General features: G+C 41.9%; 1 protein-coding gene across 3 annotated transcripts in view; it reads right to left on the bottom strand.

Annotated features, from left to right (window-relative positions):
• TMEM108 (transmembrane protein 108) overlaps positions 1-25,653 on the bottom strand; it is a 201,391-nt gene extending 175,738 nt beyond the window's left edge. For 2 of the 3 annotated variants that reach the window (XM_044419167.1, XM_044419170.1), the window contains exons 1-2: positions 25,583-25,653; positions 12,695-12,826 (exon numbers count right to left, since the gene is read on the bottom strand). The gene's annotated coding sequence lies outside the window, so the exon portion shown is untranslated. Of the gene's footprint in view, positions 1-12,694; positions 12,827-25,582 lie in introns of those variants that run through there. The other variant, XM_044419169.1, reaches the window with a different exon arrangement.
• Positions 25,654-27,754: the final 2,101 nt, after the last annotated feature.

Genomic DNA, 27,754 nt, shown 5'->3' with positions numbered 1-27,754 from the left:
CTACCAATTGAGGATATAATTAAAAATGTTTATGTAATAAGAACATATCTCACTGAGGTGTTAGAGGAATTAATGCTCTGAAATCTTTTCCTGAAGTTCTTTTTTTAAAAGCAATTTCAAAACCAGTTCCATTCATTTCCACCTTCATTTTCTTGAATGAGGCGGTCACCTTTCTGTTATAAAATGCATTCATACCAAGGGCTTAAAATGCTAATTCTACTTACACATTTTATTCATTCATTCATGTATGCATGCATTCATTTCTATTCTGCCCCACAAAAGAAGCATCTTCCAGGTATTGGAACACAATTCCGATCACAGATTTCTCAAATGAATAGACAACCATGTCATTTTTAGGCAGTATTTCTGCTGGCAAATGCTATAGCTTCATTACTACATCCTGGTTTAAATAAATCATGTAGGGAAGTGGGATGGTGGTCACTGCTCCCCCAGTCCGTGTACAGCGGTCAGCCCTGTCCCCAACCTTCTCCTGTTAAACACAATGCAAGAATGCACCCTAAATCTAAGTGCATACTTTACACAGGGCCTTTATGCAGGTGTGGAAAACTTGATAGTACCAGAATTTTCAGTCAATGGGCCTCTTGGTGTAGATATATGCACTTAGGGCCCATTCTTGTCCAAGGCATGGGGTGTCATTCATGTAGAAGCTGCGGCCAAGAATAGCTGCTACTTCCCCACATGTGTTATTTAAATGGGTAGAGAGGGAGCATGACAAAGGTAGTGAAGTGTCATAAGGTGGTGGGTTCAAATGTTCCACATTCTCATGCCAAAATTGAGCATGCCTTAACAACCAGACTAGTGAGATGTTATGGCTTGGGTGGGAGGAGGTGAATCGGCTTATTCCCATAGCAACACTCTAAGGAAGTAGGTACAATCTGCTGTAAAAAAAAATATGAACAGACAATGCAGACATCACACATCCAAAAAGCAACACAGGACTTTTCGAAGGAAGGTTCTGCATTCATACCAGACTGGAAGATACAGCAAAGAGGAGCCTCAGATAGGAGAGGCTGAAGGGCAGGATAGGACACAAGAATGCCGAACTGTGCATTTAACTTGAGTTTAAAAGCTAGCCAAGTATGAGGATTGCCTTCCATAAAAGTTAACTGTCCAAATGTCCATGTGCATCAGGAATAGCTCTCATGCTTAGCTTCTTTTCACTCAGGAGGAAGGTATGTCTGTTGCTATGCTGTGTGTTTGTGTGTGTGTTGGTGATAAGATGTTGTAAGCCACTCAGAAAGCTTTGCTATTGGGTGGTATAGAAATGAAAATAATAATTATGAGTATTTCAGAGGGTCTGGTGAGAAGAAATGAACTGCATGTGGAATTTTAGTTTATCTCAAATAATGCTCTCTGGTGATTAAATTCTATTGTTGTTCTTATAGTAACAATTTTATGCATTGCTACCAACAGCAAAATGTTAATATAATCAGTTACAGCTACTTATCTCCCTTGGCCTCAGGATCTCTACAAACATTAGACCATCATCCTGTTCTCAAGGTACAGTCAATGCAAGGAATAAGAAAGATGGGTGATTGTGTGTGTACTGTCCTCACTCTATCTTCTCTGCATTCAGCTGAAGGTCTGCATCGCATAAAGCCATATAGATAGATAAAGGTAAAGGTTTCCCCATGATGTTAAAGTCTAGTCATGCCTGACTCTAGGGGGCGGTGCTCAACTCTGTTTCCTAGCTGAGGGAGCCAGCGTTTGTCTGCAGACAGTCTCCGTGGGCATGTGGCCAGCATGACTAAACACCAAAGTGCACAGAACGCTGTTACCTTCCCACCGAAGTGGTGCCTTTTTATCTGCTTGCATTTGTATGCTTTCAAACTGCAAGGTTGGCAGGAGCTGGGACAAAGCACGGGAGCTCACTCCATATTCAGATTTGAACTGTCAACCTTTCGATCAACAAGCCCAGCAGCTCAGCAGTTTAACCCACTGCACCACCACATACATGCTAATAGTGAATCCTCTGTGTATTCTTATGTAGCCAGTCCAGCATCATCTAAGGTAAAGAGGGAGAAAACAGCAAGCTTGTTGGAACTCCAAGCTATATAGAAGTACAAAAACTCTTTAGGTAAGGAAAACCTAAGGAGAGATGCACACCCTTCCAGATCAGCCCAATCTGGATGGGGCATATGCAAAGGAAAATGAATGCTGGCTGATTGTGGGGAGGCTGAAAGGCCATATGGGGCAGGGAAAGGGAATGGGGTATCCTGGAAGAAGGTAGGGCTGACTGGTTGGACCCTTGAACAGGAGAATATGCCACTCCATCACATTTCATTCCAGATCACAATAGTGAACTCATCCTCCAAGTGTGTATCCTTATAAGCCAAATTGGTACCATCCCTGAACAAGCAGTAATGTTGCCATGCTCAGGTCAATCTGAAAATCTGCAGAAGTACAAAACAACATTCAGGGGGCCTCCTCCAAGGAGACAAAAGCATACAAAAAAGTCCAGTGAGGTCTAGAAATGCTTAGAGGTCATAGAATACTGCCTGGTTTTGGTTTGGTTTGGCTGTGTCCCACTTGCCTTAACCTGATGTGCAACTGTGCTTCTCCCAGGGTTCCACATGTTTAGGACCTCTGCAGATGTTCAGCAAAAGATATGACTGGGAACAGTGCACTCTCCTACTTCCCTCTTAACATGTTCCCCATGACATAAGAATAGGGATCTTCTTAACAGTAAAATAATGTTTTATTCTTTCTTCTGAGACCAGCTGTAATGTTATATACATTTAGTCCAAATGATACCAAACCTAAAACGAACTACCAAAGTATTAATTGGATTCTGGGCAAAAGAATACATAGCCACAATTTTAAACTGTACTTAAAACAATCACTTTGTCATTTCTTGACCTACAGTTTATAATCATTGAGCAGAGGATAGTTTTTCACAATAATTGGTCTCCCAAAAATCTATTTGATGTGGACAGTTTATAGATGACACATGCCAGAGCTGGGGCAATTCTCCAGCAACTCTACTATACATAATCTGTAATTTCTGTGTCTCTGAATCTTTTGGGGATGAAAGTTAATGGAAATTTTAGTCTTGTCTGTGAAAAAGCAGAATTTTTATACAACGACCTTATTTTGGGCAGATTCCCACAATTTGTACTCTTTCAAACCCCCTTCCCTGGTTCTCTGCTTTGCAAGAGATCATTTGTAGCAAAACAAACTGTATTACAGTTCTTGAACTCATGAACTATCCCCTTGAATAATTGAGCACTGGACTGAAGACATTTCAGATTTGTCTATCAAGGAAAATGATTATGCACAGGCATACCACATACTTCGAACTGATTCATCACAATCTGGTGATAATTTCTAGAACAGCTCTCTGAACGTCAGTCTTCGTCAAAACATCACCCAAATTCTTCCTTTGGATACCTTTGCTGCATTGTTAGATGTGTGGAGTTTGAGAATTCTACCTACCTTAAAATCCATATATATTCCACTGGTACTAAGACTGCTTTAGCTAAGCAATACTACTTTAGCTAAGCAACACCCTATACTTAATGAAGTATAAAGGCTGTAAGATTACAGAATCTATTGGAATATACATTGTGGGTAGCTTTATTTCATATAGGATAAGTTTTTGTAAAATGATTTTTTAAAAATTCTCCACCCATGTATAAAAAGTTCCTCTTTCAAACACAACATGCACACCTTGCCTTTTTCTCTTTCTTGTACTCCTACACCATTGAAATGAATGTGGAAGCTGTTGTGCGGAAGGATCTCTGTGTGTGCACTGGAGTTCTTGGGCTCAGAGAAGTTTGTTGGGGAAGAGCAGAAAAATATGCCTTTATGGAATAGTTTCCCCTTGACATTGAGTCCAGTCATGTCTGATTCTAGGGGGCGATACTCATCTCCATTTCCTGGCCAAGGGAGCCAGCGTTTGTCCACAGGCAGTTTCGGTGGTCATGTGGCCAGTATGACTAAACACGGAAGTGCACGGAATGCTGTTTACCTTCCCACCAAAGTGGTACCTTTTTATCTACTTGCATTTGCATGCTTTCAGACTGCAAGGTTGGCAGGAGCTGGGACGGAGCAATGGGAACTCACCCCATTGTGCAGATTCGAACCGGCGACCTTTCGATCAACCAGCCCAGCAGCACAGCAGTTTAAACCAGTGCACCACCTGCGTCCCTTTATGGAATATTACTTAGTACTAATTCCTTGTAACCATATTTAAGCTCATCAAAATTAACCTTGATAGGTTTATGTTACGTATACCTATAGTATGCTTAATTCATTTGAAGTCTAAAGTTGTACTTAATCTTACAGTTTTAAGAGATAACATTAATGAAAGGGAACCAAAGAGATCAGATCCTTACAGCAATATTTCTCTACTTACAATAGGTGTTATAATAGTATTTTAGAGAACAATAATAGTGACTCTCTGATGGCAATGCATTCTTTTATTAAAAAATCTACAGTTATATTGTTTTTCTACAGTATCTACTTAGGTTCCCAAGTAAAATGTTTAGGTGTGATCTGGTGAAAGGAACATATTTTTCGACTGATAGTTCTATTGATTCTAATGGGAGAGAACTGAACAGGCAGTTGACTCTACCATTGCAACTAATATAACTGAAGAATGCTTAACTTCAGCTGGCATTGTGCCCTTACCTTTATGACTATGAAAATGCATATATTATTTTTAGATATTATAAAAGGTTGAATTTTAAAGAGTTCTAATTGGAGGCAAAGGTTAATATTTCCACAGGTAAGAAAAATATTTGGAGCAAAAATATTATAAAGGTAGCTGAATATGGGATTTATGATATGCATATTAAACCATCATCTTAGTAACATAAGGTTAAATAATTGTATATAGCGCAACACATACACCATTTAGCATTGTCTCTTTAAACAATTTCTGGTTAATAATAAAGAGAAAGACAAGGTGACTTTGTTCTAGCTATAGCTTACTTTCACAGACAGATAGAAAAGGTGAAAAGTTCAGTCTGAGCAGTCTGTTCTAACAAGATGAACTTTTCTCCAACTACCTCCTACTCTGGGATAATCCTAAACCTGATCTGAAATCTGAAGAGTCAACTCTATTTCTTACACTGAAGCAAAGTACCTGGGGTTTTTTTGTTTGTTTTGTTTTGCAGATGACTATTCTGGGTCATTCACTGGTGTGTGGAATTGGAGTTTTACCTTAACAATTGTGTGCTGTTTACACTATTTCATGACAGGAGAAGGGAGATAAGCCAAGAGCAGGGATGTAGGTGAATTTCAATTTGCTCACAAAACATGTGAGCATGCTCCATCTGAAGCTTTGAGCATGAGTGTGAGCATGCCTTCACCAAAAATATTACACTGTTTAACATGTGTTTGGTTCGTCCCATGCTCAATTCCCAGCTCAATTTGTTTGGTTTTCCTAATTTGCACAAATTTCTTCAGTAGACTGAGTCAGCCCCTCTTTAGTCTAGGGAAGAAATTTGTGCCAATTAGGAAGTGTATGCAGATTTGGGTAGATTTATGCAAAAGTCTCATTTAATTGAGAATGAAGCAACTGGATCAAAGCTGAAAGAACACTCAGTTGTGGACGTATCTGGTGGTGAAAGGAAAGTCCAATGCTGTAAAGATCTGTACTGCATAGGAACCTGGAATGTAAGACCTATGAATCAAGGTAAACTGGACGTGGTCAAACATGAGATGACAAGACATGACAACATCAACATCTTAGGAATCAGTAAACTAAAATGGACAGGAATGGGTGAATTTAATTCAGATGACCATCAGGTATACTACTGCGGGCAAGAATCCCTCAGAAGAAATGGAACAGCCTTCATATTCAATAAAAGAGTAGGAAAAGCAGTACTGGGATACAATCTCCAAAATGACAGAATGATCTCAGTTCAAATCCAAGGCAAAACATTCAACATCACAGTCGTCCAAGTCTACGCCCCAACTACTGATGCTGAAGAGGCTGACGTTGATTGGTTCTATGAAGGCCTACAACACCTTCTAGAATTAACACCAAAAAATGATGTCCTTATCATCATGGGGGATTGTAATGCTAAAGTAGGAAGCCAAAAGATAACCAGAATAACAGGCAAGTTTGGCCTTGGAGTACAACATGAAGCAGGGCACAGGCTGGCAGAATTTTGTCAAGAGAACACGCTGGTGATAGCAAATGCTCTTTTCCAACAACCCAAGAGACAACTCTACACATGGACATCACCAGATAGTTAATACAGAAATCAGATCAACTATGTGCTCTGCAGCCAAAGATGGAGAAGCTCTATACAGTCAGTAAAAACAAGAGCAGGAGCTTGACTGTGGCTCAGATCATGAGCTTCTTGTTGCAAAATTCAGGCTTAAATTGAAGAAAGTAGTGAAAAGCACTAGGCCACTCAGGTATGACCTAAATCATATCCCTGATGAATATACAGTAGAGGTGACAAATAGATTTAAGGAATTAGATCTGATAGACAGAGTGCCTGAAGAACTTTGGACAGAGGTCCACAACATTGTACAAGAGGTAGCAACTAAAACCATCCCAAAGAAAAAGAAGTGCAAGAAAGCAAAATGGCTGCCCGAGGAAGCTTTACGAATAGCTGAGGAAAGAAGGGAAGCAAAAGGCAAGGGAGAAAGAGAAAGATACTGAATGCAGAATTCCAGAGAACAGATAGAAGAGATAACAAGGGCTTCTTAAATGAACAGTGCAAAGAAACAGAAGAAAACAACAGAATAGGAAAGACCAGAGATCTCTTCAAGAAAATTGGAGATATGAAGAGAATGTTTTGTGCAAAGATGGGCATGATAAAGGACCAAAATGGCAGGGACCTAACAAAGGTAGAAGAGACTAAGAAGAGGTGGAAAGATTGCACAGAAGAACTATACAAGAAAGATCTTAATGTGTATGACAACCATGATGGGGTGGATGCTGACCTTGAGCCAGACATCCTGGAATGTGAAGTCAAGTGGGTCTTAGGAAGTCTGAGCAACAACATAGCTAGTGGAGGAGACAGTATTCCAGCTGTGTTATTCAAAATCCTACAAGATGATGTAGTTAAAGTGCTACATTCTATATGCCAGCAAATTTGGAAAACTCAACAGTGGCCACAGGACTGGAAAAGGTCACTTTACAATTCAATTCCAAAGAAGGGTAATACCAAAGAATGTTCAAACTACCGCACCATTGCATTCATTTCACATGCTAGCAAAGTTATGCTCAAAATCCTACAAACTAGGCTCCAGCAGTTTGTGGACCGAGAACTACCAGAAGTACAGGCAGGGTTTTGAAGAGGCAGAGGAACTAGAGATCAAATTGCCAACATAACGTTGGATCATGGAGAAAGCTAGGGAGTTCCAGAAAATGTTCATTCAAGAATAATGTTGGAAGCCTGACTCTACTTAACCATATTGGATACTAAAAAAGAAAAAAAGCAGAACATTTAATTTACCACTTTAGAATAAATATACATTTACTAAATGCCATTTCTGTGCATTAACTTTTGAGTAAGTTCTATTAAGTTAATTGGAAATTATTCAAGGAAATGTGCATAGAACTGAAACCTTAAGAATAAGAACAGCAACTTTTAGTGCTCCAGTCTTTCCAGGGGGGAAAAAACTGATGCTTGGCTTCCACTTCACTTCAGAGAGAGCAAATCCTGGGACGGACTACCCAGAAGTTTTCTCATCTAAAAGCCCTGCAATTAAAGAACATATGAAAAGCCATGCTGTATCAGACCAAATGTCCATCTAGTCTTGCACTCTGCACACCTGGTGGCAAACCAGCTAAGCATAGGATCCCTCAAGCAGGATGGGTGCAAGACTTCTGCCTGCCTGAACTCCTTCCTGAACATGTCACCTCTGGTAAAGGACGCAGCACATAGCCAGCAAGGCTAGTAGCCACTGATAGCCACCTCCTCCAAGAATCTGTCTAATTCCCATTCAAAGTCTTCCAAGATGGTGGCCATCACCACTTCCTATGGCAGCAAATTCTATAGTTTTAACTGTTTCATTCTCTAGACTCACTATGTCTCAGATTCCTTCTCTCTGATCAGCTTCTGAATGTAAATAACACTTTGAGGCCAAGACACTAAATATTAGTAAGAATAGTGGCAAAAGAATTAACAGCAGAACATTTCATATTGCCGCATTGGCTTTGTTGATACATGTGCATGGTAAAATCTCCTCTGGGGACGGCCAAACTTCTGCAACTAAGCCCTTCATTATTTGTCTCATGAAGAATTAATGGCATCATTTAACATATCCTCCTGCTGTGGAAGGGAAATTGTGTGCATGCGTGCTTGTGTGTGTAAAACCATAGTTGCAACCTCACTCATTTTACTTCAGAAATACAAAGTAGGTTCTGTGAAAAGAGGAAGAAGCAGTCACCAGGGATGGAGGAGATGGGGCTACATGAAGGAAGTCATTCTGAGGCTACAGTTTAAAGAAGGCAGGCTATGAAGAGAATGTTTTCAAGGGTATCACCCCGCTTAATCTTCATCAGCCCTTCCTACTGATATTTCTAATGTTTAAAGGGGGCTTTGAAAATGTTGAGGAGATGAGACCAGGAGGCTATTAATTTAGAGGCTAGGAGACGTTGCTCCCTTCTTTTGGGGAGGTTTCTCAGCACCTCTTTTTCCTGTACTGTTGAACTATTTTAATTCTATAATAGTCCCATGTTTCTGCCAAGTCTTTTTCTTGGCTAGAGTAAACGCTTTACCACTTGCAGAACTGTTAGGTTGCTGTGAGAATATTAGTTGCCCGCAGAGACCCTGCCCTTATGATAGAGGTGTGACTGAAATTTTACCACATTTTCTATTCAGCTGTCATCCATATTCTTCTGTAAGAGCAAGTTTATATTACCTTTACTGAACAGGTTCCCTTGTTGCTGACATGATTTCTAACTTTGACTGGCACCAATAGGTATGCCACCCTGTCTGTGGTAAGGTTTATATTCTGTGCCCTTAAAATTAGACCAGACTATGTTAAAAATATTTCTGAAGTTAAGCATTTAGTGTGGCTGTTGATATATATCAGTATATTAATTTATTTCACTGAGGTGCCTTGGGGCATATAGGAGCTCTGATTTTGGAACAGGAACAGGAGGTGACCTCAGACTTGTTTGAGTGAGCCTTTCTAGTGCAAGATAAATGCAAGCACAGTTACTCAATGTGGACCATGCTCGGTACTGAGCTGTCCTTTTGGGCCAATTGAACATTGCGCATATTGTGTAAAAACATAGTGGTATCATTATGAATGCTGGCCAATGTTCAGGAAAAACCTGGAGACCCATCAGAGCTTGAAGGAGGAAGTCTAGCTTGCCAACAACTTCAGTCATTTGCTTTCTTCTACAGAGGAAAGTCCTCTCTTTTTAGGACTTTCCAACTCTTGTCCATGAACAGTTGGCCCTGGGCAACAGGATAAACAAGTCAGGCACAGTGAACACCTGGTCACCATCTTCCACACTATGGTGAGAGCTTCGGCTATTGGGCAGTGTAGAAATATAATTAAGAGCAATAATATTGTGTTTGTATTTAAATTATGCCCATTCTTAAATCTGCATCCCTACATATAAATTAGCCTGTGCAAATGTACAGGTGACTGTTCTCATTTCTGAGTGGTTTCCTTTTCGGGCAATTCATAAGTGGGCAGCCTAGCTATAGATGACCTAACTTGCATCTCTGTGTGAACAACCCAAACAAGTGCAATCCTGTCCTGCAGAGTTTTCAATCTAAATTTTAGTGGATGGTTAATGACAGGAAAAAGACAGTAGCAAAGGAAACCAAGGAATGAAAATGCACAAATCTACATCTACCACGGCTACAGTTCTAAACACAGGGAGTAGATTTGACTGAACTTGCTATGTCTGATTTTGTTTCAGATGCTATGGGGTTACATTAAAGGCTCCAGGAAGAGGTAGCTTATGAGTTGCAGTCTGAAGGGAGAAAGAGCAGATTGGAAGGACTGAATTGCAAGCATGAAGAACTGCAAGAGAACATAGTCAATCATAGCCTTGGAGGCATAAAGGCAGGTTCAGCTTTGGAAAAGCTGGATATCTTCCTTCTTCCTTTGTCAAGCTTTCTTAAGAAAATATTTTGTATAAAATCATTGCAACATATAACAATTTCACATAAGGAGAAAATAAAGAAAAGGAAGAGACTAAAGAAGGGGACAAAGTACAAAATATGAAAACATTAATATTTACAGAAATATGTAAACCCTATATAACAAAAGCTTCCCATATATCTGCTAGAGAATATACTTGCTGCTCCCTCTGTCTCCCTTAGACTTCAGTAGTTTATCCCTTTCTGTCATCAACATCAACAGAAGACCACATTTTTCCCAATAACTTGCTCGTGCAATATTAACAACAAGCAGCTGGAAACAACAGTTGAATAACCATATTCATCTTGACACACTAGTCTCTATCACACTGAGTAGGATCAATAAAGAATTTCAACAAATTGTGTGTCCTACCATACATTATATACCACACAATATTGACCGATGATACTAGATGTCATATACATAGTTGCCCCCAACCACATCAGATATATCTCTGTTCTGGGTCCTTTGCAGACAGAGAAGATCCTAGAGTTACATAGCATTAAGAAAAACTTTATTTTGTATTTGATACACTGAGAAACATACAGATAGATGCTTAATAGACTGATATAAATCAAGCCAGTCTTGTTCTGTAATCAGTAACTCAAAACTATATTTTGGCCTACCATTATTATGATCACAAATCAAACTATAGATAGATCTTTGCCAACTGCCCTTTAGATTCTTCACCAATATCTCTGCTTTCCATATTTGTCAACTGTCTATGCTTGAATTGATATTTAGGACAGGTTAGTGCTTTGTAGACAAAGAATCTGTATTGCTCATAGTCACATGTCTAAGCTACTGCCCACAGTCCAAGCTTTGAAGGAAGAATGGCAGAAGTCACTGTCTGACTCAGGCTAGGAAACATTCTGAAAGCATCCCTTCCTTACATATTTTAGGGCAAAACCAGATGTTATTTTAAATGTCTAGAAACTCACTCTCTTTTTAAATTATTTTTTACTCTAGATTAGACACAGTGGCCCTATTCTCAATCTTAAAAGCTCCATAGCTCTCCTCATGTAGGATCACTATCCAGTTGCACCCAGTTACACATTTTTAAAGGTGCAGCTGCTAGACACTGGTATAGAGCAAGGTCTGCTTTGGCCCCCAGTCTCATTACACTGAGGTAATTACCTTGAGGGAGAAATGTGGGATGTCAACAACATTCTTGGAAGTAAAATAACTCAGATCCTTCCTAGCTTGTTTGCTCTGAAGGGGGGGAAAATGTGAGCACATGCTGGATCACTGCATTCCTGCATAGTGTTTATGGACAAGATCCATTAGCTATCAACTAATAAACAGCATCCTAATAAACCTGTAAGATATCACTGCAGCTCTCAAGGCATTATTTTGAACCTTAAAAAAAATCTCAAAAGGAGTGACAAAGAACTTTGGCTATTGCGAACCACCAAGAAAGCATCAACTATTGAGCAATATAGAAATGAAATCAACAAGAGCAATAATGTCGAAGTTTATTCTACCTATTTTTCAGTAGCTGCTCTTCAGTCATGGCATAAAATCTGTACAAGGAAACGGTGCAATAACTTCTCTGAGTTGTCCTGTGCACAGTAGCATCTATTTCACAGTGGGCTGAATTTAAAATGCAGCCATTTGGCCTGAGTACATGCCAGCTCCAGGAAAATGCGAGTACTGTATTTATTTCAAGAGTCTCAGCAAATCTTCCAGAATCGATGGTCAATTCTGAAAAGATGCTGATGACAGCATTTTGCACTTATTCGGGCAACATTTCTTTATTATTGTCCCCCACTGTACATGTTCATCGTTTGGAGTGTAGATGCTTTTACCTGTGCATGATGGACTATATATCTCTTTTTACAGGAATGCCTGTTTTCAAGAGTCCCAGAGCATTGGAGGATGTTTCATTCAGGGATTGCTCTCCAGTGGCCTGCTAGGATTCAGGGGCCTTCAAACTGTGTGCCATCTGGGTGGCCCTTCTCTATGGCTTCTGTTTATCCAAGGGCTCTTTAATCTTAAACTAAGCAGTAATCACATCACTGATTCTACTCAAAACATAGCAATAGTAACTAATTTAGTCCTTAGTTAATTCTTCCTGATGGCTTGTTGCTGTGGAGAAACTGCAGTCCTCTATGACCTTACCTGGCATTAAGGGCAATTAAATGAAAGTAAGCCCCATTTAACTCAGTGGCTAGGTTCACACAATATGAAAGCCATGGTGGCTTATAAGCCAGGGGTGGCTTGCTGTGTTGTCTGAACCCAGCAACATGGTTTGTGAACCACTCTACCACACTGAACTACCAGCATCTACTCATTTCTGGATGGGGTCTGCCAGTGTGTTCCATTGCCCAAGACATTCTCTACACCTTTTTGCCTCCCATTGGCTATTACAAGGCCAGATCAGATTCTGCACAGCCAAGTTTAGCTCAGGGGCTTTCAGCAATCCCCCTGTACTGCAGCACAGTTGAAGACTGCCAGAAACAATGGCATTACTAATACTAATAGTGACCGGGACATTAGTACTGAAATTGAATCTTGTCCTGCACAAGCTGAATGCATCTTCTGCATTGTCTGCTTCACATACAGAAATACCACAATGGAAGAAACTGATCACACGTACCCTGGGGTGAGATGTACAGAAGCTCTCGGTCACAGTTTCATTCCCATAGCCCATTGGTTCTCCTCTGGCTCATCAGTGGTGTTTTTTCCTTCTGTCCCTTGCTTTTGAAATTATTACCAGCTCGAGACAAGCCTGAAAAAGTTGAAACGTGCTGATGTCAACATATTTACTCACATTACATTCTGCTCAGTATTCACTTTAAATGCCCACAGCAGGCTTCCCCAACCTGGTGTGCTTGGTGTCGTCCAAGCACACCAGACTACAACTCCCATGATCCCCAGCCAAGTTTGTTCTTGGAGTGCTGGCTGAGGATGGCAGGAGTTGTAGTGCAAGATCTGAGCAGGGGGAAGTTGGCATATAGCCTCTCTCCAGAAAGGTCACCTTTCTCTCCAGTGGCTACCACAGTTCTATGAATCAGAGCTCCCAAATGGGAGAGCACCATTTTCTCTAATGGCGGCACCATCACTGTGATATGCAGCAGTGGGCTATTTTTGTAGCCCCTCTGTCAAGGGGAAGGATGGAGGAATGACAGTTCATTCACAGTGGATACTCATTGCATACACTCTTTCTGGGACATGTGAACTTTTGCCCAAACTTACCAAACAACCCCATGCAGTTTCTTTGCTCCCTGCTCCATCTGCCTGCTCTTACCACAGAACCCATCAGCCCCCTTGAGCAATACTTCCGTCTTAGTTCTTTTGCTCCCTGTGGACCTCAGCAACCTTGACCTAACTGGTCCACTGAGGTTTTGAGGTGAGTTCTCCCTCTTTCCCTTCCAAGTATGCCCACATGCCTGCAATGATTCCTAGCCATTCCAGCTCCCAAATGAATTTTTATTAAATCATAATAATTTTGCCATGATTCCTCCTTCTCCCTCCTTCTGTTTATCCACTTTCTCCTGTTTCCAAAAGTAAACAGGGAGATGGGATCCTTGCTTAGCAAATATGAATAAAGCAAGTGATTATGGGGTTGTTCACACTTAACACTAAGTAATACAACAAGGCTACCTTTCTTTCTGTGTCCTGTACTCACATTCACAAGGTAACTAAGCATGAGTCATTTCTACATACTGCCATATTCCCTCCCAACGGCAGCTAGTATCCCATCAGCCCCCATGGCTGAAAATCAATCCCAACATGCACCACTGCTACCCACCCCACATGCCTCTCTGAGGAGTATGGGTCCACATATTCCTCAGCAAGCTGCCTTTTTGTGGTTGCTTTTCTGCTGCTCTGTGAAGCAACTGCCCATTCACTGGAGTAGCACTGTTGCTCCAGAGAAGCACTGCAGGAATGGCCCTGCTCTGACTCCACCTTCAAGCACACCCTCCTACACACCCACCTCTACCCCTTGCTCACCACATGTATCCACTCCCCACACTGCTATATGGTGTGGGGAGTGGATACATATGGCTATATGACTCGGATGTGCCACCAGAGGCCACCTCCCTTTGCAGCCAGTCACGCTGAGTGCTTCTTTGTGGGCAGGCTATGCCAGGTAGAGAGGGAGTGTGTCGCCAGAATGACCTTCTCAGAGGAGCATGTGTGGGCATCTGCACGGGGAAGCTTGCTGGCCGGCCACAAGGAAGGTGTTTGTCCTGCAGGTGTGGGGAGGCGGTGAGGGGCAGCAGGGCTTGTTGACAGCACTCAGAAATGCTTGGGACAAGATAGGAGCAGAGGGCAAGGCAAAAGAGTGGGAGACCTGGGCTTCTGCAGGGGGATCGTCCTGATGAGGATGCCTGTGCACAGCCAGTGTGTTCCTCTTGTGTGTAAAGCTGCCTTCAGAAGAGGAAACAGTTGGGTGCCCGAGTTGAGCAAACATTCAGCCTTTTCAAAGTGCTGCTCCGGTAAAGTGACCAGACTGGAGTGTCAAGCATGGCTGCCTCCGCGATTGCTGCTGTTGAGGATGGGGTGGTACAATGCCCTGCTGCTATTCCAGAACTGCAGCTGGGAATTAGGAAGGCAGCACACAGAGAGAAGGAAAACGCAGCATGAGGCAGCCAATCAGAGTATGGCTGTGGCTACCTCAGCAGTTGCTAGGCAGAACTGGACAGCAAAAAAACAGGCTGGATTCACACATAATGACAAGCAATGCTCAAATGTGGAAACCTTACAACAAACCAGTAATTCTCCATGGGGTTTCAAGGTAATCGAATGGCCATGCTTCAGCATGCTTGCTGAACTCATACATAATGACAGGCCATTCCTGCCATGGCTGGTCATTATATGTGAATACAGCTGATGTGTGTGTTGCTAGGGTAGTAGAGAAGTTGAGGGTAGTAGAGAAGAAATGGCTGAGTGACTGCTTCTGCCACTGCTCTTTCCATGGGATTCTATAGTGTTTCCAAACCAGCAATGGCTAAATGGTGATCCTGTGCCCAGACGACTACAGAAGCTGCAGTGAAGCATGGAAACCTTAGGACAGACAACAGCTTCTCTTCGTGGTTTGGGGAAACCAACCATACCATGTAGAAACAGCACAACAGGGTTTGGACAACAGGACAAGTGTAAGAAATCACCATGGCTTCTCATGACATGCCAACCTGGCCAGTATGTACACAAGCCTCCAGACAGCTTGTGCTTGTAGGACCCCATCAGCAGCTGGTTGGCCACTGTCTGAAGAGAGCGCTGGACTAGATGCACCTTGGTCTGATCCTGCATGACTTTCCTTATGTTCTCTCTGTATACAGGCCTTTTTAAGAGCCTGGGTGCAGGAATTTGGCCCAAAGATTTCTAAACACTTATCAAAGGTGGGCCTATGTAGAGCATGCGCTGTAACTAAATCACATGCTACTGTGGCCATCTCTGCATTCTCCAGGAATGGGCACAGCACATGGGGACACAGCGGTATACGAAACTGTCTTATACTGATTCAGACTGCGGCACACCTAAACCAGTACAGTGGTACCTTGGCTCACAAACTTAATCCGTTCCAGGACTCTGGTCATGACCCAAATTGGTTGTGAGCCAAGTTAAATCTCCCCATAAGGTTCAATGTAAATAAGAATAATCCGTTCTGTAACTATTTTTTTTTAATCAGAAAAATGTGAAGCAAAGTGACAAAGAAAAACAAAGATTGCGGCCATCTCCCCCCACCCCCAAGCATGAGTGAGGCTATCTCCCCGGCCCCCCAGCATGACTGCAATTGCACCTGTCATCCCTGCACATGCCCATCATCCCGGTGTGCTGGGGGGGGGGAGACGGGCGTGAACATGGGCACACTGGGGGGGGGAGATGTCACTATCACAGTTGCCACTCAATGTGGAGTTCGCGACCTGAGTCAAAATTTTTACGAAGTTTTTGTTTGCTACCTGATTTGGTCGTGAACTGAGGCGTTCGTGAGCCAAGGTACCACTGTATCCTTGGCATGGACTGGCAGCATTTCTCCAGGGTTTCAGGCAGGAATTTTTTCATCCCTACCTGAAGATATCAGAGCTCAAACTTGGAACTTCTGCGTGCAAAGCATGTGTTCTGACACTGAAGCACAGCCCATCCAAGGCCAAAGCTGTGTCCAAAGCCCTCCCCACCCTCTCACTGCCTTAGTAATAGCTAACACTGAGGTGGGAGAAAGCAGTAATACACTGTTGCAATTCCATGAGATAAAAGTTTAATCTGAGACATTATCTCATTTGCACTTGACCGATTATAAGATATGCTGCAGGATGAGATACATACAATTATATCAATGGGGCAATATGCATGGTGGGAGAAGGGGGGAATAGTCTCAAAGGAATTAAACAAGCCAAAGAGTTTGCATGATACCATCTGGAGCCATATGTTTTCTCAGTCGCTCAATAAGATTAATTACTTTGATGAGGCACATACTCACTTCAAATATTGTGAGCAGTCAGCTGACAATAGGAAATCCTTTGAAACTGGCTTCATAAAAACGCCAGATGACATCATGCAATGCAGCATTTCTTTTCAATCGTTCAAAACTATACCCCTCCAACTGTTTCAAGCTCATATATCACTGAGGTGCACAATATTTGGCCAAGCAAGACCCATTTATTTGGACAAAGAAATAGGAGCAATGTCTTGAGAACATGACTAATGCTTAATAAAGATTGGCTTGGCATTAATTTTTAAAAACTATTTTAAGTCAGTCTCCTAATTTTGAAACATTTGAAATGTAACACATGCCACTATAAATATTTAGAGGTCTAGCTCAGCCTTTCCCAATCTGAAACCCTCCAGATGCATTGAACTACAATTCCCATCAGCAGGGCTCGACATCAGGGCTTTGGAGGCAGGTACAATTAAGGAGAGGACCTTTTGTTGGTGACACCATGCTTGTGGTATGTGCTCCTCAAAGGGGTTCACCTGGTGCATACATGTGGTCTTTTTGCTGGCCAGCCAAGCCCTTCCCTGCCCACCCTTTCAGGCCTTTCAATCTTTCACTTTTTTATTGGGTTGTTACATCTTTCCTTGCTGGTGCTTTTTACCCTGGGTTTATTATGCTTTAAACAGCTGAAGGTTTTATATCGGGTTCTTAAATGTTGCATTTTAGATTTTTAGTTTTCGTGGAACGCCTGGGTTGCTTTGGCTATTTGGTGGTACAGAAATGTCATAAATCTATAAATAGAGGCACTACCGCTCTGCTAGAAATTACCCAAGACAGACTATTCTTCCTACACTAACATGGAATATGCACTGCAATGTGTTCAGTGTAACCCATCTCGCCTACAGCCTACGCAGTGGGAGGATGTTTTGACAAGGCATTCTCCACGATGCTCCTGTGTACGCCTTGTCAAAGCACTGTGACGCCTTGTGAAACAGGGGGAACTGGCTTGCCTGCTAATGCTTCAAACTGGCGAGGGGCATGCGAAGAGCGGGAGATAGCCTGCCACAATTGGGATGCCGTTTTGAACTGTGAATGCCAACTGCGGCAGTGTGGCCCGCTGCAGAATATAGAAGCAGCCAGCTGCTGAGGCCTGCGTATGTTTGGCGGCAGAGAGGGTGTCCCGATGAGCACAGGACTTTGATCGGGTTGCACAGCAGGAGCTGCCACACGGAGCCGCTCCCCACGTGCCCTTACTCAAGCTGAGCCACACAGCGTGGTGCTGCTGCTCAGCGGCAGGGCATTGGCCACAGCTGGTGTTTCAGCACTGCTCAGGGCCTCGCTTAAGCCAAAGGCTGTTCATTATGTCATTCTTGCACCTTTAATGAGCTCTGCTATTACCGTCACACATAGCTGCTTCTTCTTCCTCTTCTTCCATAAATCCACTTGTAATTGTCCTTGTGACAAGAACTTCACTGCATGAAAGACATTTGGTTGCTTGCATGGGTCATCCTGCGCAAAGCAGTCTCTTTTAGAAGACATGCTGATTGCTTCACCTTTGCACTTTTATTCCTTTCTTTCCCTGCATTTTCTTCCATGCACCCGTGTAGTACCTCTCCACCATCCCCATCATGCCCCCTCAAATCTCTTCAGGGCGGCCCAGATCCCCCACTGAGTCCTCCTCCTTTGGGGCCAATGCAGAACTGGGGGCCAAGGCCTCCCATTTAGATCCAGGCTACCCAATTGAGGGTACTTAGGTCCCCCTAAAGGTCCCCCACTTAGGTCCCCCTAAAGTTAAAAAGATATGTGCAAAAGAATTAATTTAAATGAAGAAAATCATAATAGCAATTGCTATTGCTATTATTTAGCATGGAAACATAGCAGTGGTACAGAATAAAATTGAATATATAAAATAAAGTTTAAAAGTTACATTGTTAAAATGCTGGGAAAATAAAGAGGTTTTGACCTGATGCCAAAAAGAATACAAAGCAGGTGCCAGGTGCACCTCTTTTGAGAGCTCATTCCAAAACCAGGGTGCTTCAACCAAAAACACCCTCCTCCTGATAGATACCCATCTCACTTTCTTTGGAAGGAGCTTCCAGAAAAGGACCCCCAAAGATGACCTCAGGGTCTAGGTAGGTATATATGAGATGAGATAACCTGGCCCTAGGTTGTTTAGGTCTTTGAATGTTAGTACTTAATATATCTTTTTAATATGCCTACCCCAGTACATATGAAGTTCAAGCATTAGCAAGTTATGCAGTATGCTTTTTTTCTTTTCCTTCAGGTCATCTAAGCAGAGGTCCCTAAAGCATCCACTTGAAAGAAACAACTTTCCATAAGCATCAAAGAACCAGAAGTTGAGCTTTTCTTAAAAAGGGGAGGGGCATTTATCACACACTTGGCATTCTCTCCTTATAGTTGTTTGCAGGTACTTAAGATGTTATCTGACCCTCCAGTTTTGCTTTTGTATCCAATAGGGCTTGCAGTGAATATTTTTAGAGCAGGCATGAAAGCAAGCAAAAGTGAAATAAAATGCAATTTCCTCTTGCTAATTTGTGCTATTCTATTACACCACATGAGTTCTATTACATGAGTTCCCGCTCCGTCCCAGCTCCTGTCAACCTTGCAGTTCAAAAGCATGCAAATGCAAGTAAATAAAAAGGTACCACTTTGGTGGGAAGGTAAACAGTGTTCCATGCACCTCGGTGTTTAGTCATGCTGGCCACATGACCACGGAGACTGTCTGAGGACAAACACTGGACAAACGTTGGCTCCCTCGGCTAGGAAATGGAGATGAGCACCGCCCCCTAGAGTCAGACATGACTGGACTCAATGTCAAGGGGAAACCTTTATTATACCACAGTGCCACCTAGAGGTTATATAATGGAAAAGCAGGAAAAGAAACTGTGCTCCTATAGGGCTCAGCTCTCAGTTTTGTGCTGAAACTCAAAAGCAGATGCAACAAAACACCATGCAATTAACAACTGGCTGTAGAAAAGCCCTTTGTGTACATATGGGAAGATCTTATGGCTGATAGAAAAAACAGGCCATAAAAAATGCTGCCCTTACCATGCCCAAGAGACCTCTACAATGGAGTATTGGTGTCTGTCCTGTTTTGTCCTGAGTGCGACAGCTCCATCCAGCTTGCATTCCTGCTTTTGATATTAAGGGTAGCATATAGTCATCAGGACTAGGGGCCAATTATAGCCTTTAACTCCATGAATTAGTCCAATCCTCTTTTCAAGTTGTCCAAATTGGTGGCCATCATTACATCATGTGGAAGTAAATCCTAGAGTTTAATTATGCAGTGCATGAAGAAGTACTTCCTTTGGTCTGTCTTGAGTCTCCCACCATTCACCTTCATCAGGTGATCTCAGGCTTTAGTATTATGAAGAATTAGGGAGAAAAAAATAATGCAAAATACTCCATGCTGATATGCTAAATCCATCCTATATCCACTGATCTAACTCTGTATGAAAAGCAGATTTTTTAAAAAAACGACAACTACCCTAGTCCCCAATCCCAGGGAGATAACTCTGGAATGTCTTCCCTTAATGGATCTTCTGCTTGTCATCTTTATCCTAGACCTGACACTTTTATCCTAGAAGAAAGTTCCAAGAAAGTAAATGGGGCAATGGGGTGCATCATGCATTATCCTTTTCCCAGAAGAGATAATGTACTAAGCAACACATTCCTCACTCATGAGGTTATATCTTCCTCTTTTGAGGCAAAATGAACAGTCATGCCATGCACAAACAAATATGTGAGATATACATGGAGATTATCTTCTTGTACAAAGCAGTGCCATGGAAAACATTGGGCTGCAGGCCATGTTAGACCTACTCAATATACACACATAGAATTTATGGGACTTGAGTTAGATGTGGGTCTACTCTATGTAGAACCAAAATTTCAAGCAGTCCATTAATACAAGGACTTCATAATGATGACTGATGACTTGGGTGACTTCAAACAGGAATTCAGAAAACATTCATGGAAACATTGTTTATTTGGACTTTTTAAATTAATTTTCAATCTAAAATACAGCCAAAAGATACTGCATTTAAAATAAAAAACATATAAAATTAAACATACAATCAAAAGAATACTTACAATACAGTGCCCCCACCACCAGGACCAAGGATACTTGTTACAAATCGAAAAAGCTTATTCAAACATTTCAGGACATTCCCCACTTCCAAAACTAGTGATTCGTTTGACAGACTTTGGACTTTGAAAAGGCTTCTTACCCGTTTCACTACTGAGACGTCCTTAGCAGTAAGAAGACTTAGCAGTCCTGTTATAGATCTGAAACTGGTTAAAGAGGGTAGGAATGAATGGCCAGCACTCACAAAGGAGAGAGATCATTGGAGACAATGAGTTTCAGTGTAGCATTGTGGTTATACTGATGGACTAGAATCCAGGAGGTCCAGTTTCTAGTCCCTACTCAGCCACAAAGCTCACTGGGTGACTTTGAGCCAGTCACTAACTCTCAGTCCAACCTACCTCATAGCGTTGTTGTGAGGATAAGATTAAGAGGAGGAGGAAGATTATGTAAGCCACTGTGGGTTCCTTGAAGGCAAAAGGGCAGAGAAAATATAAATAAATAAATAAATAAATACAATGGGGTCCTTGGAGGATCTTTGAAACTGGTGCTTTTAATAATAATTCAAATAGATATTAATTATCATACATTATCTGGTTTCAGGGGTTAGCAAAGTTTGTAGAAGACACCAAATTAGTCAGGTGGTTCAAACAAAAAGGGCTGGTAAGCAATTTCAAAAGGGCCCCTCCAAACTGGAGAGTGAATACTAAAATGGCAAATGTAATTCTATATAAGCAAGGCCTTTTCTACGTGGGCCTTTTAACTCATGATGTTACCAAGGCTTCTGCTTCTGGATCGTCTGTGGATTAAAATTATCTACTTTATACATGCTTTCTTCCAGAGTTTTTCATCCTCTGATCTTTTATATATTCCATAACACGTATGTTCTAGCTGGCTTTGTGGTAGAGCAGAATTTTGCAAATATGTCAGATTGCACGGCAACATTCAGGGATATGCCTGAACTTTGTCAGAAAAAAGTGAAACCAACCCTAAAATGGTTGCAAAGCACCGCAGAGACCTGGAGGATGACAATGTTGTGTAAAACATCCACAAACTATCCTGAGTGAAGAATCAAGAGTGCACAGTAAATGCGTCATGAAAAAAGTGTGAAGTAACATCGAGGCAAAAACAAAAACAAATCAAACTCCTAATTTCACACACATGTGGACTGGGTCTGAGTTGGTGGTGACTGAGCAGGAATGGAGATAGGGGGTTGTGGGAGATAGCTCTGTGAAAATGGCTACCCAGTATGCAGCTGCTACAAAAAAGGCAAACTCCATGCTGAGGATCATTAGAAAGGAAACTGGAAATACCACTTCATTTATTGCATTTCTTTACCACCTGATAAGAGGAAAAACCCTTTAAAATACAATACTGTGCATATTCTCAAGAGTCTCAGTCCAACACTGTGAGCACCATACCACACTGGCTTCCATAGGTCATCCAATGAACCTCAGGGGTAGAATATTTATGATAAACAAAAGGAAGTACTGCTTTATACAGTCAAATTATAGAATTTTCTACCACAGGATAGAGTGATGGCCATCAAGTTGGTTTTAAAAGATGATTAGGCAAATTAAAGGAAGGCTATGCATGGATACTAGTCATGATGGTTATAGATTGCCTCCAGCATCAAAGACAGTATACATCTGTATGCCAGCTGCTGGGGAAGATTGATAAGACAGAGTTTTATGCTTGTGACATGTTGGTGAAATTTCAATAGGCATTTGGTTTTTTGGTCTAGTCTAGTCAACTTGTGATGTTCTTATACAGGATCAGTGTTCCTTTGTTGTGATGTAGAGGAGCTTCTATGATATTATATTCCTACTTCCATATGATGAGTACCTTCTAGGGCAACAAGCATTGCAACCAAACCCAACTAAAGTTGATCATAATGAGGCTGCAAAACCAATGAAGCAGATTAGTTGTGACTATGTGTAGGAGCTGGACACAACCAACATTAGCTGACCCTAGCCATTGAATTCAATGGGGCATGGAGCATGATACATGTAAGTTTACGCAGGCAGAAGTTAAACCCTCCTGAGTATTGACTTGCTTCTTAGTCAGTATGACTGAAACCTTAAGCACACAGAATTATCCTTGGGTGAAGGCCAGGGGATACGCTGAGATATGAATGCATTTCTGACTTCAGCTTCCAAACAGTCAGCTCTTGCATCTAACTCAGGGTTGGGAAGAAAGTAAATTTCCACTAAAACTCCAACATTAGCCAGGAGAGAGTTGAAATCCAGATCTTTTTTTTGCCTGCTCCTGATCTAAAGTATTTTAGGTGCAAGTTTAAAAAGACAGCCAGTGTGGTGTAGTGGTTAGGAGTGCAGAACTGGGACTCAGGACATCTGGGTTTTAGTCCCCACTCAGCCATGCAGCTCATTGGGTGACTCTGGGCCAGCCTAATGTACTTCACAGGGTTGCTGTTGTGAGTTTAAAATAGAGCAGAGGAGGACTGTGTAAGCTGCCTTGGGTTCCTTGCAAGAGGAAGAAAGACAGGATAGAAATGTAATGTAATAAATTAAGCCTCCGGGGCAGATGCTTGCAAAACTCCAAACCCAGAGACTTACAAACATTTAGTGCAAGGCAGAAGGCATAGTGGCAAACTTCATGTCCTGCATTTTCTCTAGAAATCTCTTTCCATCTGTCTAGATTCAGCATCAGAGTGGGGGGGGGAGGGGTCTGATTGGAGTAGGTATAATTCCATGGCCCAGGCTTCTCCCATCTCTGCCCCTCAGCAGGCCCCCTTATTCCCCTTCAAGGTCCTCTTGCAACCTTGAGTGGGACAGCCAGCTTGTGAGAAGTAGAGGCAGGGGCTTGACTTTTGGACATCTGTGACTCTAAACCTTCTTTGGCTTCCCAAGTGATGTCAGGAGGCCATAGAACTGAGCCTACAGAGTATATCTTCTTGTGATTTTTTTGTTTGTACATATTCATTGGGTTGTCATCTTCATTAATCGTTTTGCTCATGCCCTTCTGATTTATCCTTTCTTCCAACCCACCATCTAAAATGAATAAATACTTTCCCTATCCATATCTGGCATGCAGACCAAGGACACCAATTTACAAGTGTGAAGTAAACTCTCTGCTCCTTAAATGGATTATAGGTTTTCCTCAGTTGTTGAATCCTGAAATATTCCTGTAGAATTCATGGCATCTAAAGAATCCCTGAAAATCAGACCTGCCAGAAATAGGTTTACCATAATTAGCTTAGTGCCTGTGTATTCAAGATAACTTTGAAAGCACTTGCATAAAAACACTTGTACAAACACAAATGCTCACAGGGGGTAGGTTCTGGGAAGGCAGAATATTGCTGAAGACATAGATTTTCTCAGTTTAGAATGTTCAGCAGATAACAAAATGCTAGCGAGCACATGATATACTTGTTTGTGCTATATGACAAAGGAGTTCTTCACAGTATCCAGGACAAATGAAAAAAAAATCTGCTGATGCAAAATACTCAAATATTTTTATGGATGAGACATTTGATATTTGGTGCTAGTGCTGAATATGCAAAGCTTCAGTTAACTTTTTTTCTCTCTTGTTGTCTTTTTGGCAATATAAAGCGAAGCTAGCATGGTGGAAGTGGGATGCGGAGATATGATAACACCATTTTTCAGAAATATTCTTTCTGCTAGCTTACTTCCAGAGAGGCAAATCAAGAAAGTCACTCTAAAAACTTAAATCAGCCTTCTCCAACATGTCTGGATTCCATTTCCCTACAGCATCAGCCAGCATTGCCAATGGTTAGAGGCAGTGAGAGCCCTATCCCAAAATATCAGGAGGAAACCAGACTGGAAAAGGCTGCAGGAACTTGTCTCCAGGATCTGGTGCAGTGAACTCAACCCAATTGAGCACAATCTAGTACATGCTTATTCAGAAGTAACTTCTCCTAGATTTAGTGGGGTCTACTCCAGGGTAAGTGTGCACAGAAGAATTTCATTCTTTAATCTTGTTCCGACAAGCTAGGAAATCTCCATAGCAATGTACGGGAGCATGTGTCTACACACAAATGCCAACACGCACACTTACATTTTCTGACCACATCAAGGAAAACCTTTCTCTGCTTAACTATATGGGTTCTTTACTTCTGCTGTACAATCCTTTATTTTTAGAAATGTCTACCACGTACACAGATGCTTTCCTTTTGGAGCAGTAATAGTAAGACTTCTCTGCTTCAAGCAACCATTCTGTCTATTCTGTGTATAGGTGCTCATGTCCAACAAAGAGTTAATGTTTTATTTCCCTTAATATTTGGTCTAACGCTCCTGGTTTCCCTTCTCCAGCCCCTCCTCCCGCCACAAAAGCTTCGATATGTTGGCTAGCTCAGACGTATACTTAAATCGGGGCTGTAAGATACCTTTTTAACGGGCTGTGTTTCCAGCCCGCTTTCAAAAGGCGGCTCTTTTCAGTAGCTCTGTTCTGCTTAAAATTCACAGTACGGAACGTAGGATCCATTTCATTTCCATCCATCTGGGCATGCCAAGCATCCTTCGTCTTGTCCTTCAGGCAAAATGTCACTAAATTATCTCTCACCAGAGAGGCATTTATTTTATGGCTTTTATTTGAAAGAGTATGCTTTGTTTAAAAAAAAAAAAAGTGCCAGGATGCCCTTCCTCTGAGGAGAGCAATGCCCTCCTGTGACCCCCCACAATGACCAATAACATAAAATCTAAGTCAGATTTTTGGTTCACCCCCGTTTCCTCGCAGGCTCATTGATCTCAAGCTGCTCTTTAATTGGACTCTAACTCTCACAAAGAAAAATCTGCATTCAGCCAGTGTGAAATACAATCACTTCCATCAGCAAGAACGGCTGTTTAGAATATGATTAGCTCTTCGCTGCAGACCACACTGAACTGGGAACGTGAAAACACACCCCTTTCTGACAGAATGAACGGGAGATTGTGCTACACGATCCAGAAGACGCCACTGAAGCCTTCCCCGCACCCCGGGTAGGAAATTTATCGGAATGAAGAGGCTGGGTGATCACCTACCTCACCTGAAGTGTCACTTCAAGATTTCCCAGCTTGCCTCGGAGAAGAAATCGGGGCTCATTCGCCCACATATGCACACCAACTGAGACTCCTTCAGAGCTGCCTGCAATCCAGAAGGCCAATAGCACATGTTGCCTAGCATTAGTCACATGACAGGTGCCAACCAATCCCCCGGCGCTTCTCACTCCTGCTTCCCAAGGGATCTTTCACAGAGCTCCCAGTTGGTTCAGGTCAGCCACAATGGGGCGCGGGGAAGGAACAGGAGTTTAGCTCGACCCCCTCACTTGTTTGTCTGGATGAGCCTCACGAGGAACAGGCACTTGGCACTTAATGACTGACAATAGTGAGGTCACCAGGGGTCAGGCGGGTAAGGAATTCCCAGCTGTGAAAACATTACAAATTGGGTCCGGGAAGGAGCCCTGAGTCTTTTCAGGGGGATGCAGAGCAGAGTAGCTTAAAGACAAACAGAAGTGGCTGAATATAAATGAGGACTTTACAACAGCAGGGACAGGTTATTACAGAGATTAGAGGCAGGATTTACAAGAGCTGTATTGGATTAGCCATAATTGGGCCAAAATGGGAAGTCCCTTATTTAGCTGGGATAGTTTTTAAAAGATTAAAAACATCATGAGGGAAACAGGTGTTATTCATAAGTAGCACTTAAAAACAACAATATCATGAGTACATTCCAGTCTGGAATTGCACAAATTCCATGTTTTGATAGAGAAAAAATAGCCCCCTTGTAACTAACAGTACAATCCAATAAGGAATTACTCAAAAGTAAATGTAATTCAATTTAGGGGGTGCAGTTCTTTCAGGATGGTAGGTATATCATTGCAATCTAGGAAGTCTCTAGCAAGGTGGAACGATCCTACTCAAGCCTTTTTGAAATAGCCATTTCAGAACAGACATGGCTATGCTGACAGTTTTGTAAAAGAATTTTTAATGCCAATATGGAACACCTTCAGCACATGAGTAAACTTGTGTGATTCATTTCTTGAGCAAGAAGAGCACCACTAGATCAAATCAAAGGACCATCTTTTCCAGCATTTATTCCCATAGTGATCAACCAGAAGCAGGGCATTAGCACAATAATACTCTTCCATTTCACGTTCCACAGCAACTGGTGTACATAAGCTTACCCTCTCTGGTATTGGAGACACCATAGCCATCAGGACTAGTAGCCAAGGATGGCCTTCTCTTCCATGAATTTATCTTATCCCCTTTTAGAACTATTTAAGCTGGCGGCCATGGCTACATCTTGTCTTAGTTCCATAATCTGACTATGCAGTGTGTGAAGTGGTACCACTTCCTTATATTACCATTAAGCTTGGTCTTCTAGTATCATGGGACAAGGGAAAATGTTCTCTACATCCACTTTCTTCATATCATGCATAATTTTATATACCTCTCTCATGTCCACCTTGCTTCCACTCATCTTTTTACTAAGTTAAAAAGCCTCAAAAGATTTGTGCCTCCAAATGATTATGATTTGGAGCATATCAAGCAAGCACTGAACATGGTTCCCCACAGTTGGGGTTCTGTGTCATTGCAGTGATATTTGGAATCAACTTCCTTCATAGGTCTGTTGGGTTGTTGGGGAAGTACCCCTACGAGCTCCAAACCTCCCTGTATATTTTGGGCTGGGTCCAGAAGAATTGCTGATGCTTTAGTCTCATTAAAGTCAGAAGAGCTTCATTTTTCATGACCAAGTTTAGGCACCAAGCTGGAGAAGGCTGCAATAGAAGTGTATGTAAACAGGACTGAAAAGACATTCAGCTGGGTGCCAAGAGCTGTACAGCAAACAGACTTTACATGCAGTTGTTCTACTGATTGCTTAGGGTTGACTTCTAAGATACTTGCAAACTTTCCAGGGTTTCATCCAACTGTGAATGAGATGTTAAGTCAAAAGGATTACTAGCAAACACATTTTGGATTATTCGCAGAAACAGCATTTACTCAGGAAGAGCTTCAAAACAGTGCTCCATGTAATGGTCCTCTGGTGCCTTTTTCTCATTAGCATTTTCCTTATTTATTTGGTTGTTTAACACAAGATTCTACCCTGTGCAAACAGCATAGCTTTGTGGGTGGCTAACAGTAACACAGAAAAGGAATACAAGAAAAGCAACAACAGTAGAGAGCAACATCTGTACTGCCCTAAGATTAGGTCAT

This window comes from Varanus komodoensis, unplaced genomic scaffold, assembly GCF_004798865.1.
Source record: "Varanus komodoensis strain SLA01 unplaced genomic scaffold, ASM479886v1 scaffold10, whole genome shotgun sequence".
Taxonomy (NCBI): domain Eukaryota; kingdom Metazoa; phylum Chordata; class Lepidosauria; order Squamata; family Varanidae; genus Varanus; species Varanus komodoensis.
Note: the sequence above shows the minus strand (reverse complement) of the source record. Positions and strands in the feature narration are given on the sequence as shown.